At 42.6% G+C, this 15,069-nt stretch overlaps 1 long non-coding RNA gene across 3 annotated transcripts in view; it reads right to left on the bottom strand.

The window, feature by feature from the left end:
• The window catches only part of LOC118971928 (uncharacterized), a 69,270-nt gene extending 54,512 nt beyond the window's left edge, over positions 1-14,758 (bottom strand). For 2 of the 3 annotated variants that reach the window (XR_012121252.1, XR_012121251.1), the window contains exons 1-2: positions 14,008-14,758; positions 13,383-13,499 (exon numbers count right to left, since the gene is read on the bottom strand). This is a non-coding gene — a long non-coding RNA (uncharacterized lncRNA). The remainder of the gene's footprint in view (positions 1-13,382; positions 13,500-14,007) is intronic. The other variant, XR_012121253.1, reaches the window with a different exon arrangement.
• Between the last annotated feature and the right edge of the window lie 311 nt (positions 14,759-15,069).

Genomic DNA, 15,069 nt, shown 5'->3' on the forward strand with positions numbered 1-15,069 from the left:
TATTATTATTTTCTATGGTGATTCTGAATTAGCTAAGTGATTACCTCCTCCTTCCCAAAAGAAACATCAGGAATGTTAGAAAGTCAAAAAGAGATGCACAGAGGCCTAACTGGGCTTAGCTGCCCTTGGGAATTACCCCCTACTTCAAATATAATTTTTTACATATGCATCCTGCATTAAAATGGAAATCTCCTTTCTTCTCTTATCTACCAGAGAGCACATGAAATACATCTGTTGCCCTGACAGAATGCTTAAACAGATCTCAGCTATGGATGATTCCAGACTCTTCCAAATGACACACCTTGTGTACAGGCAAGTCCAAAGGAATGATGATTTCAAGTGCAGAGATAAATATGACAGAGATAATCCTCTGTCATATCCTAGAGGGAAAGTGAAGGAAGAATGTTCTCCTCTTGCAGAATCCAGGATCAAGAATCCCTGGGATGCAATGAAAACTCCAGCAGCCCGGCCTCACAGCTCAGACTTGACCTCGTGCCTGATCCTGCCTTCCCATCCCTTTGCAGCCCACCCCAACCTTCTATTTGCCTTCATTAGTTCAGAGTCTCCTCTCTCCATATCCTGCCCTCCCCAGAAGTCCTGGCTTTCCCACCTCCACCTCCACAGTAGGCTTCGCTGTGCCTCCCATTTTCCTCTGAATGAGAAGAATCTTAGAAAAAGGAAAAATAAATAGAGCTACAACTTGGGATTCATTTTTGAAAACTGTACATGCATTTGTATGTATTAAATCAAGGCAGGAAATAAAGTCACAAAGAATGATCTTCAAAGCAAACTGCAGCATGACCTACAGCTCAAATCAACTTATAAACTATAAAACAATAAACTACTTACTGTTTTTCATCCCTTGGTTGTCTGGTGTCTACCATCCGGCAAATGTCTAATGTGGAATTTCATTTTATACAGACCATTTCGTGTTATTTATATGCAAAGCTGATAGTCTCAGTAGTCAGCTAGCTCTTTTGCAGCCTTTTTCAAGCTCAGCCCCCTTCTCCTCTGAGACTCTGGTAGAGGCCAGCGTTCCAGCCTGGAAATGTAATGTCAGCTCATGATCTATCCCAGCAAATATTGCTGCACTTCCAGAGCACACCAATGGGAGCAATTACTTGTATGTCCACGAAACCATATTTGTCTAAAAAAATCTTAACATTTTTTTCACTTAAAAACAATGAAAATAAACCCTGAGTGGAGAAGTGACCACTATCACTGCATGCAAGCATGACTATTGCAAGTGTTGTTTCCAGTTTCACAGGAGGCATGGTTGTTTACTGGCCACAATTTTAATGGGGGAAAAATAGGAGGACCCTGGATAGGAGACATATAAACAGCTTATCACTGATCTGGTCATTCCACTACTTCAAGACAGTGCTATACTGAAAGCTCACTCCAAAACTCGCTAATGCAAAGTGTAGTACTCAGGGTTCACCAAAATGTTAGAAGTCTACTTGGTTTAAGACAGTCCTCCCCTAACCCAGTATCTAAGTCTTTTTTTCTGAATATATTAGTTTTTTTTTAATAATGGAGTAGGCTGGGTAAGCTTTCCTTAAGTCGAATTTATATAAAGAAGAAGATAAATGAATTACATCCTTGGATTTTATGTCATGTTGAATAAGTAACCATGTACAGACCTTCAGGAAAACAGTTAAAAGTAACAGTGAATACACATTCCCAAAAATGTCTCATGGTTGTCCTTGACAATCATTTCAAAAGATTAAGAGCACACATCAAATTTTAAGACTCTCTTGTTTTCAGTAATTCAGCTCAGTAAACCTTCTTCAATCACTGCCATGTACAAGTGACTGGGCTTGTCACTACAGTGGGCGTAAAGATGAATAAGACATGGTACCTGCACCGGAAGAACTTCATTTCTCATCCACTAAGATATTGACACCTTTTTAGTACCCAGTTTTATTTTCTGTTCCCAACTAGACTTGCATTAGTCAGAATCAAAGCCCATTCTTCCCCTTGTGGTATTAGTGAATCTATAGTTAAAACACCAGTGCTAAGACACAGGAGAAGGAAAATATTAACAAATTTTTTCTAGGAAATCAATTTGTGTTGACTAGAATCTCTTTCCTCAGAGCAGATTTTTCCCCAAAAAATTCTTAGATGAGTTCTCAAATATTTGTTCTCTTTGTAATTTTGCTCCTAGTTTGATTTAAGATCCATAGGGAAATTCTATGCTTTATTACACGAAAGCAAGGGGATCTAGTTTCCTTCTCAGTGAAACACAAAACCAGCGAGATAAGGCTGTTGAAAGAATGAACTCCATCATGTCTTTTGCAATTTGGATACTTTCTCTTAAGCTGGAGTTTTGAACACAGACAAAATGTTGAATACATAACGCCCAGAGATAATTGATTCTAAGGAGCCCTAAGGAGATCTAGTGCTTGAATTCAAATCAGCAGTGTGAGATCAGGAAAATGCTATGTCGTGAGAATTGGGGCCAGAATAAGCAGCAACTTTTCTCTGATACCCTGGAGTCCTTTGCCTGGCCTAGCCAACTAACTGGTCAGCCAAATGCACTGCTGTTCAAGAAAATGCTCTAGCCTGAGTACAGACTTGCTTGGAAGCTACCTAAATCCTAACAAAGTTGTTGATGTATAAGGGAGGAAAATAATTTTCCTTCTATTTTTATTAGTTCTCAGCTGGAGTCTCCATAGTTTTAAATAGATTAGCAAGAGAAAAACAAATGAAAGTTTAAGAACATGTACAATCCATGTATACGTAGGAGATAAACACAGAAAAATGAGTAACTCAAACTTAGAACTCTAGCTTAAATACCATCTTCTGCTAGAAAAAAGAAGAAAGGTATGTTGGTGGGGAAGCCAGTTATGTAGAGGTTACCAGGAAAAGCACAGTACACAAGGGAAAGGTTTGTTATTTAGATTTAAATCAATGCCTTCTTCATTGATAAGATTCTCTTGTAATTTAGAACCATCCTTCTCTTCCTAATACTGAATGGGAGACAACCCCAAAATGGAGATTTCCTTTATAAATGTAAATTTCCCATTAAAAAGGGTAACTTCCACCGTGTTTTCAGAGTTGTTTAAATTACATGATAACCTTTATTCAGGAAGTAAAAGTAACTCTGGCACCGTGCTTCCTGTTGAACTATGCACACATTGGAAACTTCCACACATAAGTTTCCAGTGTGTGCAAGAACACTGCCCCAGTCACGCATTCCTGCTCTGGCACCCTACTAATATGTCATCCTGGTTGGCCACAAAATGGTGGTAATGTCTTAGCCAATTTTACTTTTACTTGGGCAGAATGACTAGAGAAGGCATGGATACTTCATAAATCAGGTGGCGTGCTGAGGTCCCAGATCCTTGTTCTGTGCATTGTGCACTCCAATGAACAATCCCAGCTTATGTTTCATTTACATGTACAGAAACAGGGTGTGAGTGCCCCACCAGACATCTCCAATTTGGGCAGCCAGCAGTCTGCTCCACCTACCATGACAGGACTTCCCATCCTTCCTCCACTGATTCACACACTGTAGAAAAGCTCCGTGTTTTTTGAGCTGCGTTTTAGAGAAACAGTGTCTGCTATTTCTCAAAATAATCAGCTGAAAATAATGCTTGGGCCAAAGAGGCATATTTTAAGGTGGCATATTCTGCTACCCTTCAGGTGGTACTTTCTCTGTGTCCTAGGACATCTCTGAATGGGTTCGATCTAGACTAGGGGGAAGGGTAATCATGCTACATGAACTGAAAGCTCCCTACAGGCTGGCAAGATTAATGACAAATTTCTGAGCTGAGTTCTTGGAGTTGCCACCATGGCCTACACAGCTGAGAAAGCTCTGGACCATTCCTTCCACTCACATTGGACCTAACATCCTATGCCTCTTTTCGGCCTCATACCACCTATGCCCTCAAACCAGATTCAAAGACACATTTAAGACCATCAAATAGGATTGGAATGGACGGCCTGAGTGGGCCATGAACAGTACAGACATCAGCTTTCTCCAATGAGAATTTCCCATATATTGAATTTTCACATTGTATACTTTAATTATTTTTCAATTCTGTCAGTTATAATTAAATAAAGCAGAAAAACAATATTTATTTCAAAATATAGTTGAGTCCATTAAAATAAGTAAACAATGGTTCATTATATGAATATTATAAAATACACATGTATGTTATCCAAAATAATATATTAGGATTAATGCATTAAGGTGGTAAACATGAAATCTTTTCTGCTTTCTCCCAATATGCAACTCAACTATATGCAATATTTCATGAAATATATTATTTTAAGTGTTTGTCAGCAATGAGAACAATAAAGGGAAAATAAGAACACTGGTTGCTATAATTATTTCTGCATACATGGTCCATGATACTTAATCAATAGAAATGCGTTGACAAATACTCAGAACTGGAAGCAACCTTGAAATTTTTATTGCAACCATCTCATTTTATTAGTTTAAAATACCAAAGCTCACAGGGATTAAACTACCCTCACTCACGTCTCCAGTATGTAATAGAAACTGCAATAAAAATTAATCAATTAATTAAAATAAAACTGTTTTCCTAACACTTATGCTACCTACCACCTGTTTACAATGAGAATAGCATTGCTATTATCACAGATTGTTATGCTCAAATGAGTTAATTAGGGTATGCTTAAAAGAATACCTTGCTTACAGGAACATCTAAATACACATTTGAGTTGACAATGGAGATGAACAAAGGAATGACAACTCTGAAGGACAATCCTGTCACAAGAGAAATGCCCTGCTATGTTAATATACCTGATGCTGTGTGTGTGTGTGTGCGTGTGTGTGCGTGTGTGTGTATAACGTTTATAAATGCATATGGCCACAAATTCCTTCCCGCCCACTATGCAATGTGGCGTTGCAGACCCTCCCATCCAGTGGACAGGATTATTTGTGATCATTTGCCCTCACTCATGTCTCCAGTATTAACTAAATCCGATGGGGCTGATGCTGTGATGCTGTATGAGTTTGAGTCTAAGCCTTGACGCCCCTTGAAGGCTTCACATTAAAAAAAAGGAAAAGAATTTGCTGTTTACCAATAGGATGTGGAACTGCAAAGGTCCTATTTTGCTGAGAGCTGTGGGTTAGTTCCTTCGTCCTCCAGTCCCTTCCGGGTACTAGGCCAAGTGCACAATGACACAGCAGGAATTCAATTCAATGAGTGAAGACGGAACTGAATGAAACACTACCAAGAAAACATTCTTGCTTGAGATAAAATGAACAAAATGCTTCCACGCTGATCACTGTAGGACCTAATCCTTTCCACAAGGCTCTGAATTGGAATTTTGTTGGATGTAGGCTCTTGAGTGCCTGTCTTTTGGATCTCAATTCCAGGCCTGGACATTCGACCAGGGTGGTGACAGACCCCCACCCGCACCCATGTTTCTTCTGCCCAAGCAGAGGTTTACTCTGTTTGGTGGTGGTGCTTTGTTTTGAAATTTAACTTGACTGGGAAAATCAAACCACATGGATAAAGTTATGAAGGCATGGATATGTTTAGAGAGTGCTGATTTTGTGGCTATTGTTTTTCCTAATTTTACGTGATACTTGGCCGGGTGGGATTCAAACATCCTCAAAACTATCCGGAGAGAAACACCTCCGCGAAAGCCTTTCCTGTCACTGCTGGGTCTTCCTTCCTCTGCTCTCTCCCACTGGGCACCTCTTCCCCCACCTCTCCTCTCCAGCTGGACGGTGGAGTGAAAAAGCACAGCAATTGGAGACGGCTCCCGCTAAGTCCCCAGAATTCTGTAGGTCGTCACAATGGCCCAGCCTGAACCCCACCCTCCTCTCCTCCGCCTCCTTGCGCCAGCTCCTCAGACCTCTGAAAGAGGGAGAGGTCATCACTAGAAACAGAAAAAACCTGACAGACATCATTCTCCTTCTCTATCTCCAGGATCACAAAGTAGTGGGAACTAAGAGAAATAAAAATATTACACATGTTGAGGATTTGAGAGAAGTCCCATTGTGTGGGTGTTCTGCTTGGGGGCTGCGGTCGGCACCAAAGGATAGGACAGCAGAGGAGAATGCAGAGGGGGGCGTGAAATGGGCCCAGCAGCCCCGAAGCTACGCAAGCCCAGTGGGCACCACTCAGCTTGACCCTTGGTGTGAAGCAATGGGGACAAATTTGTCCTTCCATGGAAAACTACACATTGTCTGGATGCTAGAGGACTCCTCTCTGGGTTATACAATCGGTAGGGGAGCTCTTTTACAAGTCCGTTAAATGTACATGACTGATACGATGCAAACTAATTCTTGGCTACAGACACGCAAGCTCTGTCTTATCCCTACAGGGTCCATTAACTTCTCTCTTCTAATGTAAAAGCTCGACTGGAGTGTTTCTGCACATCCATTTCCACATTAGTGTACTCCATGGGTCTGTTTCCTTTTTTTTTTTTAACTTTTCCATTGAAGTGGTTGTAAGACCTCACTAATTTGAGTTAAATAAAATCTTTACCATGTGCTCGCTTTTATATCTGTATGACAGTTGTGATTTTATCTTTTTTTAAAAAAATATTCTTTAAGAGTCTGGAATAAGAACCTCCCTGGGTCCTTCCCTGTGATCGAGCCACAAACATCCAAAACTGGACAGAAGGGAAGCAGGAGTCCGAGAACTAAACATTCACACCTGCTCAGGTACATTAGCATAACAACAGATGCTACCCCCGGCAGGCCCAGGCTTTTTCCCTTGCTTCCCCCAGGGTTCCTCAGAGGTAGCGAAACCCTATTACCCCAGGGCGGGTGTTTTAATTCACATCTAAGTGACTGGGCCTCAAGCTGCGTTTGCATGCTCAATCCACTGGAGCCTGGATTCATTTGCAAGTAAATAAAATTTAACTTTCCTTTTCTAACAGCCCTTAAGGTCAGTAGCAACAAGAAGTACTGTGAAATTTTCATAACTAAAGGGTAAGCTTGGTTTCGAATGCTAAGTAAGCTCTTCAAAGATAAAAATAAAAAACCCCAGGTCGTCTTCCTATAGCACATAGTTTCCCAGCTCTCCTTCAATCCCTCTATTAGAAGGCGCAGCGCTCTGTGATGTCCTCACCAAAATGTATTTGGCACCAAAACAAACCAAAGCTGGGCCAGGAATCTTAGCCTGTGGGAGCTCCCTGGGGGTTGTTCTGTCTTTGGCTGCAACTCAGCAAATCAGAAGGGGTGATACAGTAGATAACTGAAGAATCAGACTCTAAAGGGTTCTAAACCCATTGCTCTTTTTCCTGCTATACCTTAAACGTAGGACAGTGGTCTCCCAAGTAAAGTGTAGGAAGCAATCAAACTGTTATTTCTCTTTATTTTTGACATAAAATTATTTTTATTTCATTTATTTTTAATATTTTGTGTATATTTTACAACATTAATATAACAGGACTGTAGTATATGTATATAATTTATAAATGAATGAGTAAATAAATATGTTAGAGGGTGTAGGCTCAAAAAAACTTACGTTAAGGATGACCAATCAAAATAATTTAGAGGCTTTTTCCTTAGTGATGGTGTTGAACTTCACCTGAGCCCTGTGTTCCCTGAACGTGGGGATGGCAGAGGAATTCTCCCACCATTGTGATATTCCCAGAAAACACAAAGACCTCCAAGAGAAGACCCACCTCTGCCTTCCTCAGTGATTGGGGGGCTATAAGATAATGGTTAGGACCCACTAGAAGGCATTGGAAAAATCAGAACAAGCAAAGGCTAACTAAGCTGGTTCTGAGATGATCAGAGTTGGCTGATCCACAGAATTGAGTTTTTTGGTGTTATGGACTGAATTGTTTCCTCTGAAATTCATATTTTGAAGCCCTAATCTCCAAAGTGACTGTATTTGGGCACAGAGATGTTAGGGAGGTAATTAAGGTTAAATGCGGTCACACAGGACTCTAATCCTCTAGGACTGGTGTCCATATAAGAGGAGGAGATACCAGAGATGCTCCACCTCCCACCCCAACAGGCAAGCGCAGACAAAAAGCCATGTGCAGACACAGCAAGGTGGCCGTCTGCAAGCCAGGAAGAGGTCTCCCCAGAAAGCAATCCTGAGATCCCCTTGGTCTCACACTTGAAGCATCTGGCCCTGGGAGACAATACATTTTGTCATTTGCCACCCACCCTGCGTTATCTTCTTATGGCTGCCTAAACAGACAGATTCATTTGTCTACTTGACTTCCACTGATTAAAAATAACTGTTACCACAGAAGATGGTAGGATCTCTAAGAGAACATTGAGGGGTGGTTTTCCACAAGAGAGAAACCCCTATGAGAAGCCACATGTAGGAGAGGAAAATATCTTCTCTCTTTACCTATCCCAGATTGTGTTGGCTGAGGTCCTGCAAATTAGACTGACAACAGACTAACGAGAAAAAAATCGAGATTTTTAACATGTGCCTCACACATAAGCATGGAAGTACCCAGAGATGAATAACTCAGTGGGGTGGTTAGAACTTAAAAGAACAGCATATTTTTAGAGAAATGACAAAAGAAAGGGACTTAGAGTTTCTAGGGTGGTAAATCGCGGAAAGGCAAATATAAGGGGAAGTAATGGAAGATAGAGGTTAGTTATGAAAGCTGGCTCTGTAGGTCCTTCTGGTGCCCTCTCCAGGATAACACAGGTCTAAAGCTTCTGCGGTGATTAACTTTTGTCCTTCCTGGCAGAGGGCAGAGATGGGTGGGGGGTGAGGGAAGACACCTTCACAAATTCCTCTGCTACTTTTAGGCAAATGGAGGAAAAGCAAAGAGCTCCTTTCGCGTCTCCTTCTTCTCAAAATAACCCTTATGTCAAAGCGGCACGTTCTGTGATGGCATATGCCACTCCCTTCCACAGGGAAACCTTCCTGTCTCCAAGGGGAATTTATGGAAATTCAATTCATCCTCACCCTTTCTAGCCTACAGTACAAGACACCTGTGACCTTTCTTTTACTGATTGTAAAGTCACTCCATCCTGAATGATTTCTAACAGGACATTAGAAACTGGGAGTGAAAGTCAGAAGAGGAATCATCTTTTAAACTCTAGGAAGATATAAAGAAATGATAAGTGCGTGGTGCCTATTTCTTTAAAAAATATCTACGCTAACTAAACTTGGGCCTTCTTTCAACTTCTGCCTCCCATTTGGAGTGACCTTTTCTTCATCTTCGTCTACCCAGATGTTCTCTTTGAGCCCCCATGGCTTCTATACCCCAATCATCCTTTACATGTTCCTTTCTTGCTCAGAATTTTTTACTGCTTCAAAATATTTACTGTGGCATTTGAGTTCATCTCCAACTATCTTGCCTCACTACCCATACTCAAATCCCACCTCACCAAACCTTCCTTGACTTCCCTCTTGGTTCTTATAGCACACACCTGTATTAAGCATTGGTCTTAGTCTATTTGGGCTGCTATAACAAAATATCACAGACCAGGTAACTTCTAAACAACAGAAATTTATCACTCCCAGTTCTAGAGGCTGGGAAGTCCAAGATCAGGGTGCCAGGGTAGTCGTCATGTTCTGGTGAGACCCTCTTCCTGTTCACAGCCAGCATTGTACTGTGTCCCGATGTAGTGAAAAGGGTGGGGAATCTCTCAGAAACCTCTCTTAAAAGATTAGTGAATCCTATTCCTGAGGGACCCACACTCATGACCTAAGCCCCTCCATAGGCCCCACCTTCTAGTGCCATAATCATTGGGGTTAGGATTTTAGCACATGCATTTGAGGAGCACACAGCCTTTTCATTGGCCTCATGATTCTAAACAGAATGATTGCAAACTGGGGAGAGAGTAAACACAAATGGCCTAGGGAAGCATGCCTAGGCAAACTACTCTATTGTCCTGAGTTTGGGCAAGGACTGGGCTTCTGGGTGACCAGAACTGTGGGGAGGTAGGGGAGCAGGAGAAAGGGATCGACCCTCAGACACTGTCAGCTCATCTCCAAACCTAGTCTCTCCCTTTAGTAACCTCACTTTCAAGGATGGCTTGATATCCATTTTAACAGCATTCAGAGCATTAATTTGGACCCACTTTCTTGTAGCTGTTCTTGATCCTAACATTCATAATGTCTCATCCTTTGGATTAATTTTTTTATTTTATTCCCTAAAGAGATTTTCTATTACCAGTATAAGATATCAGGGTAGAGACAAGGGTGCATGTAATCTAAGTACCTGCAGCTCTGGAAAGATGATATGAGCAGCTAAAATCTAAAATGAGAACCACATGCCTCACCAAGGATCCCTCTTGCAGGGGGGCAGTCACACCTACGTCACATGACCGTGCTTTGCCTCAATCTTCTTATCCTTCAAAAGGGGACATTTCTTCCTGGATTAGAAGGAATTTTATAGGCTTGGGTTTACAAAGCCAATTTTGAAGGCCAACATCCCCTAACATATCCTTATGCAAGGGACATGTCATCCAGGGACATGTTAATGCTTGCACATGGCTTTCAGCCTCAGTTTCATAGCCATTGCTAACTGGACTGAAAATACTACCATGGAGGACCTATGGGAGGACCTTATGGGTTTTGAGCTTCTGAAATAGAAGTTAGTATACTGATAATTGAAAAATTAGTTAAGATTCTCTCAAGAATTTCCATTCCCAGTTTGCAAGAGACATGAAGGAGAGAGCCTCCATCTGGTTTATTCTGTGTCCCTTCAACCTCCTCCCAGGAGAGGATTTACAAAATAGCCTTTGCTGAAGCCATGCTACCACATCCTGCTGCTGTTGTGATTTCCATGACCTTAATTACTATTGCCTATTATTCAAAAACACTAATTGAGTCACGGTCCCATTGCAAATGTGACTTAACTTGCTGTTTTACTGCTTGCTCAGGCACTGCAAATAAAAAATAATGGCAGTTGTAATTAACTCAGAACCAGCTATATAACCTGCCCCTTAGCCTGTGACGGGTAAAAGTTCAATTACAAAGTAAAGTTATTAACAGTAAGGTTTGGTCACACATCTGTCATACAGAGTGTGACAGGACACAAAGATTACCCCATGCCACCAGAGAGGGAACCACTAGACACCTATGGTAACTTTATTTTTGGAGCTTTCAAAGATAAATAGCTCCATATACATAAAGCAATTAAAATTATTCCATATATAGAGTCATATGATTAGTCTAACTACAAGTGTTTAAATGTCTAACTACAAGTGTTTATTTCAGAGTCATGAAAGATATAATAGCAGTAAACTACAAAGCTAAAGGAAAAAAAAGGGGCCATGAAACAAGGCTAAGAAGAATATTAGAAACTTACAGAAATGTCTGAAAACTGCCCAAAAACTTAGTTATTAGAAACCTTCAAAAAGAGAGTGGACGCAATGAGAGAACTGCTCACAACCACTAGGATGGCTACCATCAAAAAGGACAATAACAATAACAAATGTGGACAAGGATGCAGAGAAATTAGAAAACTTTATACACTGCTAACAGGAATGTAAAATGGCAGACACTTGGAAGACAGTTTGGTGATCCCTAAAAAGTTAAACAAATGGCCTAGCATTTCTACTTCTAGGTATAAACTCAAGATAATTAAAACCTTATGTACACATGAACTTTTCTTTGTAGCAGCATTATTCTTAATAGCCTAAAAGTGAAAATAACTGAAATGTCTGTTGACGGATGGACGAGTAAACAGAATGTGGTACATCCATACATGGAATATTATTTAGCCATGCAAAGGAACAGAGCACCAATGCATGCTACAACATGGATGAATCTTGAAAACACTTATGTTAAGTGAAAGAAGCCAGGCATAAGAGCACATCAAATAATTCCATTTAGATGAAAAAAGACCAAAGTAGTCATATCTATGGAGAGAGAAAAAAAGATTAATGTTTCTAGGGGCTGAGGGATGAAAATGTAGGGGAGGAAAAGCCCCTTTCATTGGCTGGGCCCACAAATCATATTGATAAAAAATGTATTAACAAGAGAAATAAATTATGTATGTATGCATAGAAGTTTCACAAAGAAATGAGACTCAAGAAGGCAGCCATTTGATTCAGGCTTATGTGCCACTTTAAGCTAAACAAAGGAAAAGGGCTTTGGGCTTTCGAATAGGGGAAGGGAAGTTACTGGAAGGGAAAGGGAGGGAAGGTGTGGCAAATGAGGGTCACCTGGTGCACGTCAGAGTATCTCAGGAGATAAGAGTTGTCTGGATAAAAAGCTCTCTTCCTGGTCTGGAAGCACCTTTACAAATGTTAATTTCCTTCACAAAAGGGGAAATTCACACTTTAGTTTTAAGGCAGTTAGAAGGAGGTGGTAAAGACCTTTGCTTCTTCTAATTGTCTTTAGCTCAAAGTCATCTTTATGCTAAAGAATATTGTCGTTACTTGGCCTATTCTGTCAAGCAGTGGCTCTTTACCACAGCTTCTCAAGTACAGACAGCTGCTGCAGAGCAAATAAATGGGACTATAAAGGCATAACTGAGTGAAAACAATAGAATCAATATAGGCATGGCACTTGATGTTTTTGCCTGAGTATATATATTGTATGGGGATTGCAAACTGTACCCTGCACATAGGGAAAATGTGATTTTAAATTTTGTTCACAATGGCCTCCCTTCCATGACTTTAATGATTTAAAAAGTTTTAACTAATTGTCCAAACTGGTTTAAAACTGAAGCCAATCGGATTATGTGAACAAGGCTTTAGGAAGTGTGCAGAGGCTCCTGGCTGGCTGAAGGTGCTCAACTCCCAGACAGTGCCAACTCCCCACCAGCGTATCCCCTGTAGACAGTGCCTGCACACTGGGGGGCTTTTCTAGCTTAGAAAGTGCATATTATTGTGCTAACAACAGATGCAACTTCACTAAAACGAAATACAGATGCATATAAATGGGAGACGTGTAATGTAAGGGTCCCAAAGGTGCTCTGGAACCAGACAGCCTGGATTCAAGTCCCGATCTGACACTTACCTTGGGCAAGTTGCCAATCTTGTATTTCAGTCTCCTCATTGGTAAAATGGGGGTAATAATCTATGAGGTGTTTGTAAGAAATTCAGAAAATAATACATAGCAAGCACTTAGAACCGTTCCTAGCATGTAGTAAAAATATAATGTTGTGTGTGCATATATAATTAGGATACACATGCAATTATGATTTGAATCTGACTCCCATATATATAAATTTTTTTCTAATAGATATGGGCCAGGTGCTGTGCTAAGCATTAAATATTCAATGTTGAACAAGACAGACACAGTCTTGCTCTTGGGTGTTTATCAGAGCTCAAGACAAAGACCCAAACAAGCTCATTATCCCAGATGAAGCTGTTCTCTCTTAGGGAATTCCTCAGCCAGAGCTGTATGGATTCCAAGTTGCCAGTCAGGCCACCCCATCTGTAACGTCACCCCAGCTGGCACGTGTGTCCTTTGCCAACACTATTAAATCAATCGCGTTTCAATTGCACTCACAGCTGCTCGCGTCTGCAAGGTCTGCGGCTTCCCACCAGGTGAGCAGATATCCCAGCCACGGAGTCCTTCCACCGATACAACACAAGGGGGCAGTAGTGGCCCTTGGGCAACTGAGCCCTAAAAATAAAGGGGAAGTAAAAATGATGGAAGGCAAGCAAGGAAGGAGGGAGAGGGGTTGGGGGTGGTGGAGAGAGAAAGAGAGAAAAGAAGGAGGAAAGAAAAAGAGGGAGGGAGGAGAGGAAGTTAGGAAGGAAAGGAAGGGCAGCGTGAGAGGAGCCAGGGGCAGGGATTCGTCCGCCCGGCGCACGGCGGTTCGGTCTGACGCAGACGGAGGGGAGACCGGCGGCCGCGCACGGCCGCGCCAGGGTCCCGGGGGAGGGTTCTCCGCCCGCAGGCCACTCGGCCTGACCAGCTCCTTCCCCCGGCCTGGATGCGGCCTGACCTCCAGATCCCTTCTGGCTGGAGCTGCCTGACAGGTGTCCCCCCCGTCTGAGGCGGCGGCAGGGAGCCCCATCCCGGCCACCGCACCTTGCCCCGCCCCGGCGGGCCTCCGGTCCCCTTTCCTTCCAAGGGATTTACTAACGGGAAACCGATAGAGGTAACAAAAATGAGCAGAGGGAATTACCAAGATAAAGGCGATCTCCTCCAGCCCCAGGAGGGACGACCTTTCGTTCTTGTGTTTTCAAAACCGCATTGAACTGAATGCTCTGCTATTGGTTTGAAGAGAGCTAAGGTGACCCGCGTCTAGACTGGTCCAGGTTTGCCCGGGACGGAGAGAAGGCTCAGACTGGAGACCTTCAGCTCCGAGACCGGGACAGGCCCGGAAGGGCCGGCACCCGGCAGGGGCTCATACAGGCCCGCACCTTACTCAGACCTGTAGGCAGCCCCGTCAGGTGAGCAAACGGCGAGTGTTCCAGTGGGTTCCAGTATTCGATTATTTCCATTATTCATTACAAAGGAATCATTTGTGCCCTAGGACCCTGTCCTAGCACCCCCTCATTCTCCTGGCCAGCTTCCTCACCTAGGCCAGAGGGAGGAATCCCGGGTGCTCACCTGACCATTTTTAGGGAGGGGTTACTTCCTCAAACCCAGGAAACCCTCCCATCCCTGACCTGCGCAGCTTTTTGCAAACTGCTATTTCCTGGAAGACTATTTTATAAATTATCTTAAGGTTAAACAGGATTCTTTGCTTCAGGACTTCCAACATAGAAATAGTCTAAGGAACACTATCATTTCCTAGAGGGATGCAAAGGATGTAACGCCTCCCAAACTATTTCTGGCCCAGATTTCCCCCGGCTGTCCTCAGGGACTTACTGCAACAGCCTCTAGAACCTGTGTTCTAAAGAGCACAGGACCCGGGAGTCTTTGATCCCTAAACTGCTTTGGGCCCTCTCCTAGTGATCCCCAGAGCTGTTTTCAGAAACCCCCAGAACGCTGGGGGAAGAGGTGGACCTAGGGCCAGCTCACCATGCTAAGTGGTGAGGCAGGTGTGTGTGTGCATGTGTGAGAGCGTGGTGTGAGTGTGTTGGCAGACTGCCCTACTCAGCTCTTTGCAGCTCCACCTAGGCTGCATATGCCATCTCTGCGGGCTTGGGGAGGGCCTGCAAAAGTCTCTGTAAGGGCCACTTAGCCTGCAGGACTTAACACTTCCTAAAAATCGTGGGGTTGCACTGATACAAGTTCCAGC

The sequence above is a fragment of the Manis javanica genome, chromosome 9 (assembly GCF_040802235.1).
Source record: "Manis javanica isolate MJ-LG chromosome 9, MJ_LKY, whole genome shotgun sequence".
In the NCBI taxonomy this organism is placed as follows: Eukaryota; Metazoa; Chordata; class Mammalia; order Pholidota; family Manidae; genus Manis; species Manis javanica.